Genomic DNA, 16,619 nt, shown 5'->3' with positions numbered 1-16,619 from the left:
TGAGCCTACAAAAGCTGCTACAAAACGCTCAGGAGTGAATGGGGCCTCAGTCTTCATTGACTAAACAGGAAGGGCCGGTTCACACTGCGGGCGATGTGAGGCGACACGACTTGCCTCGCCGCGATCTGACAAGTCGCCCCCGTTCTGTACAATGGAACCGTTCTGAGAGGAGCGACTCGAGTCGCTCCGACTCAGAAAAAAGGTTCCTGTACTACTTTTGGGCGACCTCGGGGCGACTTGCATTGACTTCTATACAGAAGTCATTTGCAAGTCGCCGCTGAGGTCGCGGCAGGTCGCGGCGAGGCAAGTCGGTGTCGCCTCGCATCGCCCGCAGTGTGAACCGGCCCGAACGGTTGCCCACGGCGAATAAACATTTCTGTTCAATTGCCTGGCTTGCAGGGAGTGAAGCAGTAAAGTTGCCCAAAAGTCAGACAACAGTCAGTTAATTTACTGTAACAACTGTTAAAAAACAGATGTTGTGCTGATGTTACAGTGAAGTGGGATTGTCACCAGACGAGCGTTCTCAGGATATGAATGATCATACAGAGTGACGTCTTTTGAAACATGCTAGCAGGCATGATTGGAAAGGTGACAGTGGCCCAGTTGCTTGCTTTTTAGGGCTGTAGACTGAGTAGCAGATGTCTTGCTGATTTTCCAGTGATGTGGGATTGTTGGCCGACCATCATTCACGGATATGAATGCGTACATTCGTTCAGAGCAGCGTCTTTCAAATGTGCAAGCAGGCACAATCAGAATGGCAAGGGTGGCTTGATTTTAGAATGGTGATTGCTTGCACTTGCAGTATTTTTGGTTAAAATCTTATTGGCTTTGGATGTAAAATCATCTGATCTGCAAAGTGTTTGAGTGCAGTGGCCGTCTGACTACAAGGAGTAATCACAACACACTGACGAACAATTCTTTTTAAGCAGACTGATTAGAAATCTGTGTACAGCCACTCCCTTTGCTTCGTTTGCGTGTCTAAATAGCCAAGTAATGAAAAACGTCTGTAAACAAAACGCGGCTAAACGTGAGTTACCGCGTTTAGCCACGTTTAGAGGCGTTTGGCACTTGAAATGCTTCTAAACTCAGCTTCTGAACCCATTTTTTGCATTAAAAAAAAAAACCTCTAAACTCAACTGCCTAGAAACGACTATAAACGACCCTGTGTACATGTACTGATAAGATAACATAGAGGAGAAAAAATGCATATCTGCTCCTAAACGTCAGTTTACCAGCAGCAGTGTACATAGGCCTTAAAGAGATTTTAAAAAATTATACTCCTTTAGGCTGGGTTCACACTGGAGCGATGCGGGAACGCCGCGAATGCGCAGCGTTTTCCCGCATCGCATGCCTCCTGCCGGCAGTTCACACTGCCCTATGCGGACTGCTGGGAGTGTCGGTGAAATGTTAATGACACCCCCAGATCAGTTCGCATATCGCAGTGCGATCTGCAAACTCGGACAGGAATCGGATCGCATGATGTGAACACCCATGCGATCCGATTCTGCTGCGGACCAAAAAAGGGTCCAGTGCGAGTTTGCGATGGGTGCGATGCGAATTCAGCCATACTATCTGTATGGCTGAACTCGCATCACACAGAGATCGGATGTGATTTGCACTGCAGTGCGGTGCGAATCACATCCGGTTCTCGCTGCCGCAGCGGTGTGGACCCAGCCTAAGCTGGCTATACAATTTTCTTGTACAACTTTCCTTTAGATTTACCAAAACCATAACATTTTTAAAACCTGAACATTTTTGAATTGTATGCAATCTGGCAGGCCCTTGCACTGCATAGTTGAAGGTAAATCTAAATGAAATGAAACAACAAAAATTGTATAATTTTTTTAATTAATTTTTTATAATAAACATGTAATTCTTACCTGGACCACAGAGCAGGCCTCCTTTTCTGGGGTCACCCACCGACACTCCTGGCTCATCCTATTCTCAGTGTGCCACCATAGGAAGCCACTTCCTATGGTGGCACACCTGCAGGCTCAATCCCGAGCCATTCTGCATGCGTCTATAGACACAGTGCGACTCTGCCTGCCCTTTACTCCCTCATCACAGGCTTTGATTGACAGTAGCAGGATCCAATGGCTCCCACTGCTGTCAATGTGCCAAGTAAGGAGGGAGAGAGACACTGCTCTTGGGCACAGCTCTATTTTGAGATTGGGCTCAGGTAAGTATAAGGTGGCGGTGGGTGCTTTACATAGAGTCTGGTTCGGGGTGGAATTTCAGTACCGCGAGCGATAACCCCGAGCCAGACTGGGATTGCATTGCAGGATACAGGGAGACTTCTTTACCTCGTCCCCTGGATCCAGCGATGTCCTCCCCGATGTGTGTTCGAGCCGTCCTCCGCTCGATTCACACAGTGCTGCTGAGCTCCGTTCCCTGCAATGTTACGACGCACGGGAGCAGAGATCGGCGCCAAATTCAAAAAAGTCAAAACACATACAGTATACTGTAATCTGTAAGATTACAGTACTGTATAAAAAAATGCACATCCCCTTTGTCCCTAGTGGTCTGTCCAGTGCCCTGCATGCACTTTTATATTATAAATACAGTTTTTTTCTGCCTGGAATTTGAAGATTGTCCATAGCAACCAAAGTGTCTCTTTATGTCAAAAGTCATTTTAGACCAGCTAGAAAACAGCAATAATAAATTAGAATCACTTGCAGAATTGAGCGATAGTGATTTGTGGGGAGATCCGTCATACAACACTCTAATGACAGCGACAATTCTGCAAATGAGCAAATTTCAGTGTTTTTGGATTTGATTACATTATTGAATAATTTTTATTATTATTTGTTATCATTATTTATAGTTATTTATTATATTATAAACTTTATCATACCCAGGATGTCTACTAGACTCTGGTTTGAACAGATTTAAGAGAGTTATTCCTAAGACTTGCAGGCCTACAATATAAAACGCCAAATTTCCATGCAAAATAGTTGTACCGCTTTCAGCACCTAAAATCAGAAATAACCATACCGCCAGGGAGGTTAAGTTGACTATAGACAGCTATTTTTTTTCATACAGGCAGGGGGCTAAACAATAAATAATGAAGATTACGCCATCCACCAAAAGGAGGTAGCTTGGGGAATCTCCCCTGCTGGGACTTGGCATTCAGACAGCAAGACCCATGCTATCAGGATAACTGATCAGTGGCTCCAGCTACTGATCAAGAAAAGTTTTCCACCATGCATTTTTGACAGAAGTAAAACCCTTTTCATACTGGGGCCACGATAGCGCTAAAGTGCCACTCTTCAATTTACCACTGTTTAAGCAGCACCTTTCGGCCGGTAGCGGGGTGCTTTTAACCCCAAAGAATGGGTTAAAAGCGCCTGTGTTGGTGTGCTTCCAAAGCACTTTTTAGGTGCTTCGGAAGCGCTCCCCATTCATTTCAATGGGCAGGGCATTTTGGGAGCTAAATACAGCACTCCCAAACCACCCCTAAGACCCCATTCACACCTGAGCGTTTTGTAGCTTGAAGCCTGAAGCTACAAAACGCTAGAGGGGAAAAAAATCTATTATTCTCAATGGAGATAGTTCACATCTCCATTCCATGTCGCCTGAAGCCGAACGCCTGAAGCTCAAACAAGTTCCGGACCCTTTTTTGTCGCTCGAATTGAGCAGATTTGGGCGTTTTTCTTCTTTTAACATTGGTGACCTTTTGCCCTGCACAAAATTGCAGCAAATTGCGGTAAATTTGCGTGATTTTCTGCTTGAAAACGCTACGCTCAGGTGTGAATGCAGCCTTAGATGCCGCTTGCAGGATTTTTCCTAACGTCCCACAAGCGCACCGCCCCAGTGTGAAAAGACATACTGAAATGAATGGGAGGCGGTTTTCAGGCGCTATTTAGAGGCTATTTCTAGTGCTAAAACACCTGAAAACGGCCTCATTCTGAAAGGGGTCTAAATCAACTTCTGTTAAGCAGGGACAGCCACACAATCAGTCCCTGCTGAACCAGCCATGTTTCAATCAGTGTATGGCCAGCTTAAAGTGATTGTAAAGAATCACCTTGTAAAACAACCCATTCAGTTTAAAATAGAAATGAAAGGGAAAACATTTTTTGTATAGATATAAAAAAAATAAACATTATAGATACCTTTTTTCCCTTTTTTTTTTTTATAAGTGATCACATTCCCTTTGTTCTCTGCTGCATAAGAGCAGGGGGGGAGGAGAAGCAGCAGCACACTGAGTTTCCCAGTGAATAGTTGCGCAGCAGGGGCGTGTCAGGGCAAGGCTGATCATTGGAGAAGAGTACACTGAGTTCCCAGCAGAGCTACAGAAATTACCATGGTATGCTCTCCTGCTTAGCGTGGTCAGTTTTTTAATAGGAAAGCAAGGGGACTGGCAGGATCACCAGGGATTTCACATAAAGGAAGCAATACAAAGAGAACGAGATACTTTCTCATATAAGTACATGGTACAGCAGGCACATATCAGGAATTTGAAATGTTGAGGTAACAAATGTTTTAAGGCTACACAGGAACAGTTTGCTCATGGTGATGGCAAACTAACTTTTGTGTTTTGTTATCCATCAGATTGTCCAAACACATTGTAACACATTGGGGGTTATTTACTAAAGGAAAATCCACTTTGCACTGCAAGTGCACTTGGAAGTAAAGTCGCTGTAGATCTGAGGCCGCGTACACACGCGGGGACTGTTCGCCCAACTTTGTTCGTCAAACAGTTTGAGCGGACAGTCCGCTCAAAATTAGCATGGACGGACTTGACCACACACGACGAACGAACAGTCCGCTGAAACTTGTGCGATGACGTGAACGGCACGTACGACGGGACGAAAAATACGACGTCCTATACACTGCAATGCAACCTTCGCCGTGTAAATCCTTTCTGAGCATGCGCGGAACTTAGTTTGACGAACAAGCCTACACACGGGCGGACTGTCCGCTCAAACCAAGTTTCAGCGGACAGTTTTACGGAAATTCCGAAAAACTTTGTTCGTCAGACTGTCCGCTGAAGCCCACACACGAGCGGACTGTCCGCCGAAACACTGTTCAGCGGACAAAGTTGGGCGAACAGTCCGCCCGTGTGTACGCGGCCTGAGAGGGACATGCAAGGAAAATAAAAAACAGCATTTAAGCTTGCACATGATTGGGTGATAAAATCAGCAGAGCTTCCACTCATTTCAGATCGACCCCTTAGATTGAGAGAGACTGCACTTCCAAGTGCACTTGCAATGCAAAGTGGACTTGCGTTTCATAAATAACCCCCATTGCATGATCAGCTTTACACCATCCCTGCAGGGCTTAAAAGGGTCTCACTCTTTGTATTATCAGGTTGTCAGTAGACTGACTGTTTATGTACAGATAGATGCCTTGTGAAGAATGAAAGCATCTGTAGAGTATTGAAAGAATAAGCGCAATTGGATAAATCCAGTAGGATTTTTTTCTATTTTTTTATTTTTTTTTATTATAAAAACGATGAGAAATCCAATGCATTTCAGGGTCTCACAACTCTATCACATTTCCGGTTTGTATATCTAATTTGTATATAAACTCTCTTGTATTATCTCATTTTCCAGCCCTGATAAAGGATACGTTGTGAGCTACCGAAATATGTGTTGACTTTATTTTTCTTTTCCCGAGTGTGGCTCGGGGTTAAATTTCAGTGCCATTAGCGGTAACCCCGAGCGGTAGTAAATTAGAACACTTGCAGAATTGAGCCATAGTGAGTCGTGGGGAAATTCATTTTATTATTATTTTATAATTATTTTTTGGAATTATTTATAATTATTTATTATATTATAATTTATGATTTTGTGTTTCAAACTTTATCATACCCGGGATGTCTACTAGACTGTTGTTTGGACAGATTTAAATGTGTTATTGCTAAGAATTACAGGCCTACAATATAAATATATATATCCTAAAGTGTCACACACACAAACGGGGCCTTCAATATCATGGGATCTTAAAACTGTACCTCCAGTAATGTTGTGTACCTCATCCAATGCAAAAGGTGCAGCAAAGGATCTTATGTTGGTGAAACGGGACAGAAGTTGCAAGCGAGGATGAATTTACACAGACATACCATCAAGGAACATAAAGAAGACAGTTTATGCACACCTGTGGGACATTACTTCTCACAACCGGACCACACTATAGAAGACCTCAATGTTTTAGTTCTTAAAGGAAATTTCAGAACTATCCAGGAAAGGAAAACCTTTGAACTAAGAATGATAATTCTTTTTGACACAAAAAATAATGCCTGAATTTAGATATAGGTTTCCTTACCCATTATACTAAAGTTTTACAACCCCCTCTGTGACTAGCAACCCCTCCCCCCCCTTCCATTCCATAGCTCTCCCTCTGTCTTATCTCACTAACTCTTCTGTTATCTTTATTGCCATTGATTTGTATGTGTTTTTTTTTTCTCTCCTTTCCCTCAGAGGTTTTTTTTTTATTTTTTATTTTTATTTTTTTGTTTTGTTTTTACATTCTGCTTAAAAATTTGTAAATCAGTACTGCTTGGACCTTGAAGAAGGGGACATACCCCGAAAGCTTGTGCTGAAAAATTGTATGTTAGTGCAATAAAAAAAAGTATCACGGACAGTACTCAATTTTCTCTGTCGCAATTGCACTAATATGGCTATAATCACATTAAGTAGGCCTACAATATAAAACGCCAAATTTCTATGCAAAACAATGTACCGATATGAGATGCAAAAATCTGACCTAATCATACCTCCAGGGAGGTTAATATAAAAGAAAAGATACTTTACTTATCAAATTGTCGTGGCGCTCTCATTCTTTCAGTATTCTACAGACATTTTACAAGGACCAATAGAACACAGATTAGTTTCAGTGGATCTTTAGCATGGTTACAGTGCTTTCTGCACCTAATCACACCACATTCCTGTTCAAATCACGTGTGATTCTTTACAGTGCGATTTGAGCCCAATCATTTTGTATTTGTACTTGACCAAAAGTATTGGTACTTGTACTTGCCGGTAAAAAAAAAAAATTGCATTGCTGCAACCCTACCTCCAACATTTCAATATGTCGATTATCTGCTAAGATATTGTTCAGGGGAAAGATTCAGAATGTGATGTTAAAGCATCAGATTGTGTATGCTGTCATTGTGTGTCCCCCCCGAACAATTTGAAATTCCATAAGTCATACATTATTTGCTGTTATAGGTGTGTTTGTTAAAATTTTTAACTCTGATCTAATCCAGGTTTGTCAAGCAGCCTGAATAGTAGCTGTTGGTCGTGACCTCAATTCCCAGTTTGCACTGCCAGCCACAAGTTTTCTTATCAAGTCTAATGGCCCATACACAAGTTCAGAAAATCATATGATAATCTGATCATTGGTACACAGCTTTCCAGAGCCAATCAAGACAGTTCATCTGATATTATCCGATGGGACAAGCAGGACATTTTTTCTTGGAGGATTTTTGTATAATCAGTACAGTTGTCTTTCGAAAATCCAATACAAATACACTACAACATAATACATCCCTTCTGAACTTTTATTCAGTCGTACGAGAATTTACCTGACTTTAGTAACCTCTTCAGCTTCGATATGAGATTAGAATGCAAAAAAATAATTCGTCCAATAATCTCATCGTGTTTACCAGGCATTATTCTGGTAATTTTCAGGCAAGTGTAACCAGATTTCAATTACAAAAAAACCCAACTAAATGTGAATGGAATCTGCCAACAACTTTTGCAGACACCATGAATTGATCTAAAATGTTAGTGTAGATTACCCCGATCCTTTCTATTGGTACTACAATTAAATTGCCTGAAAACTACTCCATGTGTTCAGGAATTAGGAGATTTAGATATTAGTTTTAATAGTCAATCCACTCATAAGTAAATTTTTTTGTTACATGTGGAGTCTGGTAGGCTCTGTCGTCTTATGTCTGGGAAACTTTGACTGTGAGATATCCCTACAATAATTCCCATCTCTGTTCCTGTTCACTTGTGGTTTTGGAATGTTTGCGTGTTCCAGCTCCTCCTATTGCATTCTCCATAATATATCTAAAAAATAAAAATCCAAGAGGCAGAGTGGGAACTCTCATAATGGGCACAGCAGGTGTGCAGACCCCGGAACTTAAATCAGGGACCTCACTAGATTCTACAAGAGATAGAAGATACTGTGGGATAGTTAACCCTCCAGCATCTACCAAACACTGAAAGATTACTGTTCAGTAGATTCACCCTTTAAGTGTTAAATGTTGGCTAGGGGTTAAGTGTCCGTAGTGAGATTAGGTTAAGAGCCTACTGAAATTAATGGGATTTGGCTTGGTGAGTGTTTTAGAGCTTTAAGCAGAATATCGCTGAGGTGTGAACAGGGCCTTAGGGTTCAGGCAGGGGCTGTTTTAGTGTTAGGGGCACTAAGTTACAGATGAACAGTTTGGTTAACTTCAGGCTGCAGCGTGTTCAACAAAAAGGAGTTACCATAGGAGATCCTCATGCACAAATCTGTATCTTTTCCAGGTAGCAAACAGGGTCTCAGTGCTCTCTTGTATATTTATTCCATATATAAGATTTAAAAGAAAATCTCACAAAGGGCACTCCTGGCTTCACCCACTCCTCTTTATGTATTATGTAAAAAAAAACTACCATATTTTAAAGGCTAAGTTCACCTTTGGAACATGTTACACCTTCCACCCCATATTTAGGATAGAACATGTAACATGTACCAGCTCCTGCATCCCCTCACCCAACCCCCTGATCCCTCACCTCCTGTGACAACAGGCAGGGGATCTTCTCCCCTCATCCGCTGTCACCCTTTAAAAACTATTCGGATTTGCGGGGTTCCACCCACACGGCCATGTTATTTATTCACAGAGTTCTGTGAATGAATGAACTACAACTACCATCACCCACCAAGGCCAATGGCTTGTAGATGTCAATGAACTGTAAGGGCATTGGTGAACGCACTCATATTTGATTGATTCTTCCTGCAATTCAGTAACTGCCTGCCTCTATCAGTTATAGGTAGTATACTGAGAGTCTGTAGGAGCCTGGCATTGCACTGGTAATCTGTTGATCATGGGTGCAATGCTTTACAGGCTCCAGTGTAAAAAAAATAACTGCACATTATTTTTAACCTGTAAAAGGTGTGCATTTATTTATTTTTTCTATAAAAGGTGAATGTATCTTTTAAAACCCATCAGGCCAATGACTGTTTTTCTTGCTATTTGCAAGCTTTCTCATCAATTTCCTTGAGCATGCAGATAGCAAGTGAAACAGTCATTGACCAGATGGATTTTAGCTGATTGTATATGTTGTTTTATTGCCACAAATAAAATAAAGAAGAGTGGGTGAAGCCCAGACTGCTCTTGTGAGATTTTCTTTTGTGCCTTCATGCATGCTCCCAGCACCAAAACCACTAAGGTACCACCTGCCAGGTTTGAGATTCCCTGAGAAGGCCATGATGTCTAATGCCGCGTACACACGATCAAACAAGCGGGTGGAAAAGTCCGGCAAACTCAAGTCCGCCAAACAATCCCCCCGTGTGTGTAGCCTCCGGCATACTTTTTTGACCCGAAAGTACGGCGGACTTAGAATGTAGTTTTACACTCCAATCTTCCCGCCGGACTCGCATTTCGGCGGACAATCCGGCCGTGTGTATGCCAGTCCGCCGTACTTTTGAAATGAATGGACTTTTCCCGCCCGGAGAAAAGTCCGCTCATTTCGAGCGGGTCTCCAGGTAGGCGGGGCCCGCGAAGGAGACGTCGCTGGCCCCGCCGCCTGGTATGGACTTAAAGGGGAACCCCAACGCCGAAAAAAATCCGCGTGGGGGTCCCCCCCAAGTCCACAACAGACCCTTGTCCGAGCACGCTACCCGGCCGGCCAGGAAAGGAGGGGCGAGCGAGCGCCCCCCCTCCTGAGCCGTACCAGGCCGTGTGCCCTCAACATGGGGGGTGCCTTGGGGAAGGGGGGGCCCGGATTCCGATAAGCCCCCCGCCCACAGACCCCGACAACCAACGGCCAGGGTTGTCGGGAAGAGGCCCTTGTCCTCATCAACATGGGGACAAGGTGCTTTGGAGTGGGGGGCCGCGCGGCCCCCCCTTCCCCAAGGCACCCCCCATGTTGAGGGCACGCGGCCTGGTATGGCTCAGGAGGGGGGGCGCTCGCTCGCCCCTCCTTTCCTGGCCGGCCGGGTAGCGGGCTCAGACAAGGGTCTGTTGTGGACTTTGGGGGGATCCCCACGCCGATTTTTTTCAGCGTTGGGGTTCCCCTTTAAGTCCATACCAGGCGGCGGGGCCAGCGACGTATCCTTTGCGGGCCCCGCCTACCTGGAGACGCGCTCGAAATGAGCGGACTTTCCTCCGCGTGTGTGGGCGAGTCCGTTCATTTCAAAAGTAGGGCGGATAGTACGGCGGACTTAGTACGCCGTATTAGTCGGCTGAAAAAGTGCCGTGTGTGGGCAAGTAGCCCGTTCGGAAAGTCCGACGGACAGTCTGGCGGGAAGTCCGCCAGACTAAGTACGTCGGACAGACGGCTACGTGTGTACGCGGCTTTAGTCTGCCCAGATGTGAGCAGGTATATTTCTTTTAACTATAAACATCTTCCCGTCATGAAAAGACTTGAGCAGCGGGACCCGCTACAGTTTTTGGCCAATAGTGGGAGCAACACACAGTAGTGCTTTGATTAGTCTTTACAGAAGAGTGCCAATATTATTAATAATATTGACAAGGAATGAAATGCAGAAATTAAATTTGTAGTGGGCCTTTACATTGGTGGTCAGTGGAGAAGGGATCCCTTACATTGGTGATCAATGAAGGGCTTGTTTACATTGGTTACCAGTGGGAGAACTGCCCCTATATTGGTGGTCAGTAGGTGAAGCCCCCCCCCCCCTTACACTGGTGGTCAGTGAAGTGCCAATCTTCCCACTGCTCAAGTAATCCCTAGCAACCTCTGGAGAAACCCTAGGGTTCCACTGAACCCTGGTTGAGAAAGGTTTCTCTATATTCATGTTATGTAAAACAATCATTTTTCAGGGGGCGTTCAGCAGCAAAAAAGTGGGGAATGATTGGCACTCTCTGGTTTATAATTATACCCCTCCATCCCTGTATGATGACAGCTCCCGACCTGTGAGATGTTCATAATTGTTCTTTAAAAGTTCCTTAAAGTGATGGTTATGGACTAGGCATAAATTCAACAACAACGGCCCACTGTTCTAAAAGTACTTGCATCACATAAATATAACTTAAGCTGGAAAGCTTTGTTTTTAAGTACCCAGTTTCTGAACAACAGCACTGATTGATATCTGTGGTCTAAGATGTTCTGCAGCAGCCTTAGGGTATTAGATGTGAATTCTCTGAAATCATTAAACTCACACAAAGACAGCTGCTCCTTACCGCTCGACCTGCTAGCATTAGATGTATTTTTTTAGAGCAGTTTTGCTTTATGCATGTAGCGTCACCCTCTTTTAATTCCATTAACTCTGGCTATGAAGGTTGTATCAGTGCTGGAGGTGATGCTTTTGGCTTGAACTCTCACAAATCTCACTTGTGGGTCTGTGCCTGCAAGAGAGGAGGGGGTCACTAGAGAAGAAATGGCGGTGACACTCCTAGGAAGCCCTCCTCCTTTCCATTCTCTGCTTCCTTTTTTTTTTTAAACTCCATTCCCCCTTTTCTTTCAAGTCTCCAATAAAAGAAGAGCAGAGTTCGCAAGGTGAAAGTTCATCCACAGGACAACACCCATTGCTCCCCTCTCTGGATCCTATGATGAGAGGCAGCCAAAGCCCAAGGGAGTCCCTGGTCATCCCTTTGCTGCTGCTAGAGGGGACCCCCTGGCCCCTCATCTTATGTGTTTTAATTCTCTTATTGCATTATTTAGGCTTGCTTATGTTTAGAAAATAATTAACCCTTTAAATACAGTTGGCTGGACAGGACAGCAATACAGAAAGTTCAGTATCATGGACTGGACCCATGTCCATTATCATTCTTATACAGGATTTACTTTATATAGCGTCAACAGTTTGTGCAGCTCTTTACATTATAGAGGTATGCCAGCTATGTGTTGTCCAATAAATAGTAAAGGGCCGCTGTTACAAAGAACATTGTACTCTAATAACTGTATGTGTTATACATGAAATAATGGGAAAAAATAACTTGCTTTAACTGTGGAAGCACCCCTGGTGGAGTTATAGATTGTCACAACTCTAGTCATTGCCTTTTGTTGCTAAAATAAAAATGTGTGTGTGTATATATATATATATATATATATATACAGTATATATATATATATATATCTACCAGCCCTGCTGCCCTTGACTCTAATCTTCCCTTTCTTTAGCGCTAAACACTTCTGGGTGTGTTAGATGCCTGCACTTTGGTTCCAGCTGCCAGCCACTACAACGCTAATAAGAAAAAAAAAATTGATATGTAAAGATTTAAAGTCATGAAATAAAAAAAAGAATAGCAAAATACAAACATTTTCAAGATCTTGGTCCTTCTGGAACATTTTATTTGTTTGCACACATGTTAAAGTCTGCATTTTTAACTACAAAATTACTTAACCCCCTCCCCCCATCCAAATACTAAGGGCCGGTTCACACAGCGAGGCGCGGCGAGGCGTCTCCGACTTACCTCGCCGCGACCTGCGGGGAGCTCAGCGGCGACTTGCAGAGGACTTCTGTATAGAAGTCAATGCAAGTCGCCCCCGAAGTCGCCCCGAAGTAGTACAGGAACCTTTTTTCTGAGTCGGAGCGACTCGAGTCGCTCCTCTCAGAACGGTTCCATAGTACTGAATGGGGGCGACTTGCGGGAGCGAGGCGAGGCGAGCCGTGTCGCCTCGCCTCGCCTCGCTGTGTGAACCGGCCCTTAATATTTTCTGAAAGCCTATGCAAAGATGGTAGTTGCATTTTTTTTGGCGCACAATATTTACGTAACTGTTTATCGCATCTGTATTTTTTGTGAAAATTAACATTAAAATTTATTTTAAGCTCACAAACACAATATAATCCACATTTTTTGTGCAAAATAAAAGATGAGATTGTGTTGAGTAAATAGATACCAAATGCTTCAAAACTGCATGCACCTGCAAAAAAGCAGAAATTAAGAATACCCAAATTTATCAACAGGCAAAGGCTGTAAATACCTTTAGGCTACATTCACACTTAGCTGAGCAATTTTTTTTTCAGGTGTTTTTGAGCATTTATTTGCAGAGTTATAGGCGTTTTTCAACTATAAGGTGTGGAGTGCTGCTGAAAAAAAGGGGTGGAGAGCATAAAATCGTGCAACATAACGATTGAAAAAATACTGATGCCACATTTTTCAAAGCGTTGCCATTCGAGTCTATGGAGACCAAACCGCTCAAATCTACTTTTTTGAGTGACAGGTGATTTGCTACAGGTGACAAAACTCTCAAATGTGAACAGGGGCCGTAGGAATGAATGGAATTTTTCTTGTTGAGCATTTCTGAGCATCAAACTTTAAGCATAAAAATGCTTAACTGTGAACAGGTGCTTACAGCTCATCAGTCTAGAGTTAATCATAAATGAACGACCTAGAATTGTTTCTCTCGCTCCAGTGTGCACAGCAATATCCAATATGTGCTGCATACCTATATTTGTGGAGTTTGTATATGTATGTATGTATATTTTTTTCAGGCTCATACTTACCTAGGTGGGTGCAGCACCTGTCCCCCGCTGGCAAACACTGATCGCTTGGTTTTCAGAGCTCCCTGAGCAGAGAGCTGGTGACTGTCTGTCACCACTGTCTGTTCTCCCCCGCCCCCCCCCCCCCATGCTCACTGGAGCGCTGGGCTGTGGAGGGGGTGGAAGCGGCTGGCTCAGGCTCTCACAGAAGCTGAGCTGGGTGCCAGTCCAAGCATGTGGGCAGATCCCGACTTCATTGTTGCGCTCTTGACTAAGCCTGGACCAGCTCTGTGACTGCAGCCCACTGTCTGCTGAAAACAGGTCACATTATTATTATTATTCACGATTTATGTAGCGCCAACAGTTTACGCAGTGCTTTACAATGTATAGGGGGGGACAACACAATTACAGTACAATACAAAAGGTACAGGAGGGCCCTGCACGTAGAGCTTACATTCTAAAGGGAGGGAGTGCAGAATGATCCAGAGGAGAAGTACAGCCAAGGGGGTAAATTGCCCCCTATGGAATAGCATTGCTCAGGTGATAGGTTCTCTTTATGGCAGCTTTAGGGGTCTATTGTCTAATGTCTCCTTTGACCTCTACTCCAGCTGATAAAATACAGATTAGAATGGGCATCCAATAAGTCCTCTAAAAGTGATTGAGGGGCTGCTCAGATCACTTTTACCTTAAAGCTCTGATCCTGCTGTGAAAGATAAAAGCAAGCCCATGGCTGCTGCTGCAACTGTTAGCTTGTCCTGACCCTGTAAATGCCTACCTGTATGGGACATGCCAGAAGAGCTGAACAGGTTAACATTCTTTGTCGTTCTTTTTTTTATTTTATTTTATTAATGTTTATTAATGCCTATGATCCATGACTGATCACTTGTTCAAACCATGGCACCATGAATGTCCCTGGAAATGTCTGAAACATACCTGAAATATCATTCAGTAGAGTCACATGCAGTTGACAAACAGAATATTTTTGTTTTGTTCAGTAAATATAAAAGGAAGTTGTGAACAAAAAAATTCTAAAAATGTCTTCAAAAAATGTGTGTCATTTTTCCTGTCACATTATTGTGGCTCAAGACTGACATAAAAAAATCATCAGCCTGGGCAATTACATAGTTACATATAGGAGGTTGAAAAAAGACACAAGTCCATCGAGGCCAACCTATGTGTGTGATTAAATGTCAGTATTACATTGTATATCCCTGTATGTTGTGGTCGTTCAGGTACTTATCTAATAGTTTTTTGAAATTATTGATGCTCCCCGCTGAAACCACTGCCTGTGGAAGAGAATTCCACATCCTTACCGCTCTTACAGTAAAGAACCCTCTACGTAGTTTAAGGTTAAACTGCTTTTCCTCTAATTTTATTGAATGGCCAAGTGTCTTATTAATGGCTTCCAGACTGCCCGCCGTTGTTTAACGGCGGCAGAATGGCTCCCCTGCGTGAATCGCCATAGTTGTATGGCGTCTGTGTCACTGAGGAGCCTGTGCGTGTGACCAGCGGCTGCGACGTCCGCCGGCGCACTCGCGATCGCTCCTTACGGAGCAGAAATGGGGATGTGTGTGTGTAAACACACATCCACGTCCTGTCAGGGGAGAGAAGGCAGATCGTGTGTTCCTAGTATATAGAAACACCGATCAGTCTCCTTCCCATGTCAGTCCTATCCCCCCTACAGTTAGAACACACACAGGGAAACAGTTAACCCCTTGATCGACCCCTATTGTTAACCCCTTCCCTGCCAGTGTCATTTATACAGTAATCAGTGGCTATTTAAAGCACTAATCTCTGTATAAATGTCAGTGGTCCCAAAAAGTGTCCAATCTGTTCGCCGCAATGTCGTAGTCCTGATAAAAATTGCAGATCGCAGCCATTACTAGTAAAAAAATAATAAAAATGACATAAATCTATCCCGTATTTTGTAAACGGTATAACTTTTGTGCAAACCAATCAATGTACACTTATTGTGATTTTTTTTTTTTTTTACCAAAAATATGTAGAATACAGTAAGAATACACACTGGCCTACACTGAGGACAAAATGTGTTTTTTGGTTTTTTAAATTTGGGATATTTATTATAGCAAAAAGTAAAAAATATTGGGTTTTTTCAAAATTGTGGCTCTTTTTTTGTTTATAGCGCAAAAAATAAAAACCGCAGAGGTGATCAAATATCAAATACCACCAAAAGAAAGCTCTATTTGTGGGGAAAAAAAGACATAAATTTTGTATGGGTACAGAGTCGCACGACCGCGCAGTTGTCAGTAAGGATGAGCTATGGCGTGTTCACACACCCCACATGCAGAGCCCGCCAGGAAGTCAGCACTGCGCTGATCACAGGCAGTGAGACGTTTCCTGATCTCTGCAGTGCCTGTGATTAGCGAAGCGCAGTGCCAACTTCCTGGCAGGCTCTGCACGTGGGGTGTGCGAACATGCCGGAGCTCATCCTTAATTGTCAGTTAAAGCGACGCAGTGCCGTATCGCAAAAAATTGCCCGGTCAGGAAGAGGGCAAACCCTTCCGGGGCTGAAGTGGTTAAATTCTTTTGTGGAAAACTGTTATCCCTATTGTGGGCTCACCAATAAGGTATTTGTACATTGAAATCGTATTCCCTCTCAAGCGTTTCTTCTCCAGAGAGAATAAGTTCAGTGCTCGTAACCTTTCCTCATAACTAATGTCCTCCAGGATTAATCTTTCTTGTAACAATTGTTCGTTACGCTCTGTTACTATTGTTTGCATGCAGGTGGTGCACAAGGTATTGCCGCCCTGCCACACATCTTTAGAAATTGACCAGCACACTGGCCAAAACGTCCCCAATATGGTAGCAACCATAAACAACACATACAGGCTTATGTCCAAGCTGTCACAAATACTATACACTGCTCTCACTAGCAGTTACAGGTTAGCTAAACCAGGCAATACCTCTTATAGAATTGCAAATACCAGTTATAGAGTGCAAATGCATGCTCACAATTTCATACCATCCATCCGCCAGTAGAGGGAGACTCTACCAAAATCTGTTTG

This window comes from Lithobates pipiens, unplaced genomic scaffold (assembly GCF_037356315.1).
Source record: "Lithobates pipiens isolate NorthernLeopardFrog02 unplaced genomic scaffold, aLitPip1_a1.2 Scaffold_23, whole genome shotgun sequence".
NCBI classification, from domain to species: Eukaryota; Metazoa; Chordata; class Amphibia; order Anura; family Ranidae; genus Lithobates; species Lithobates pipiens.
The sequence above is the reverse complement of the archived record's forward strand: the minus strand, read 5'-3'. Positions refer to the sequence as shown.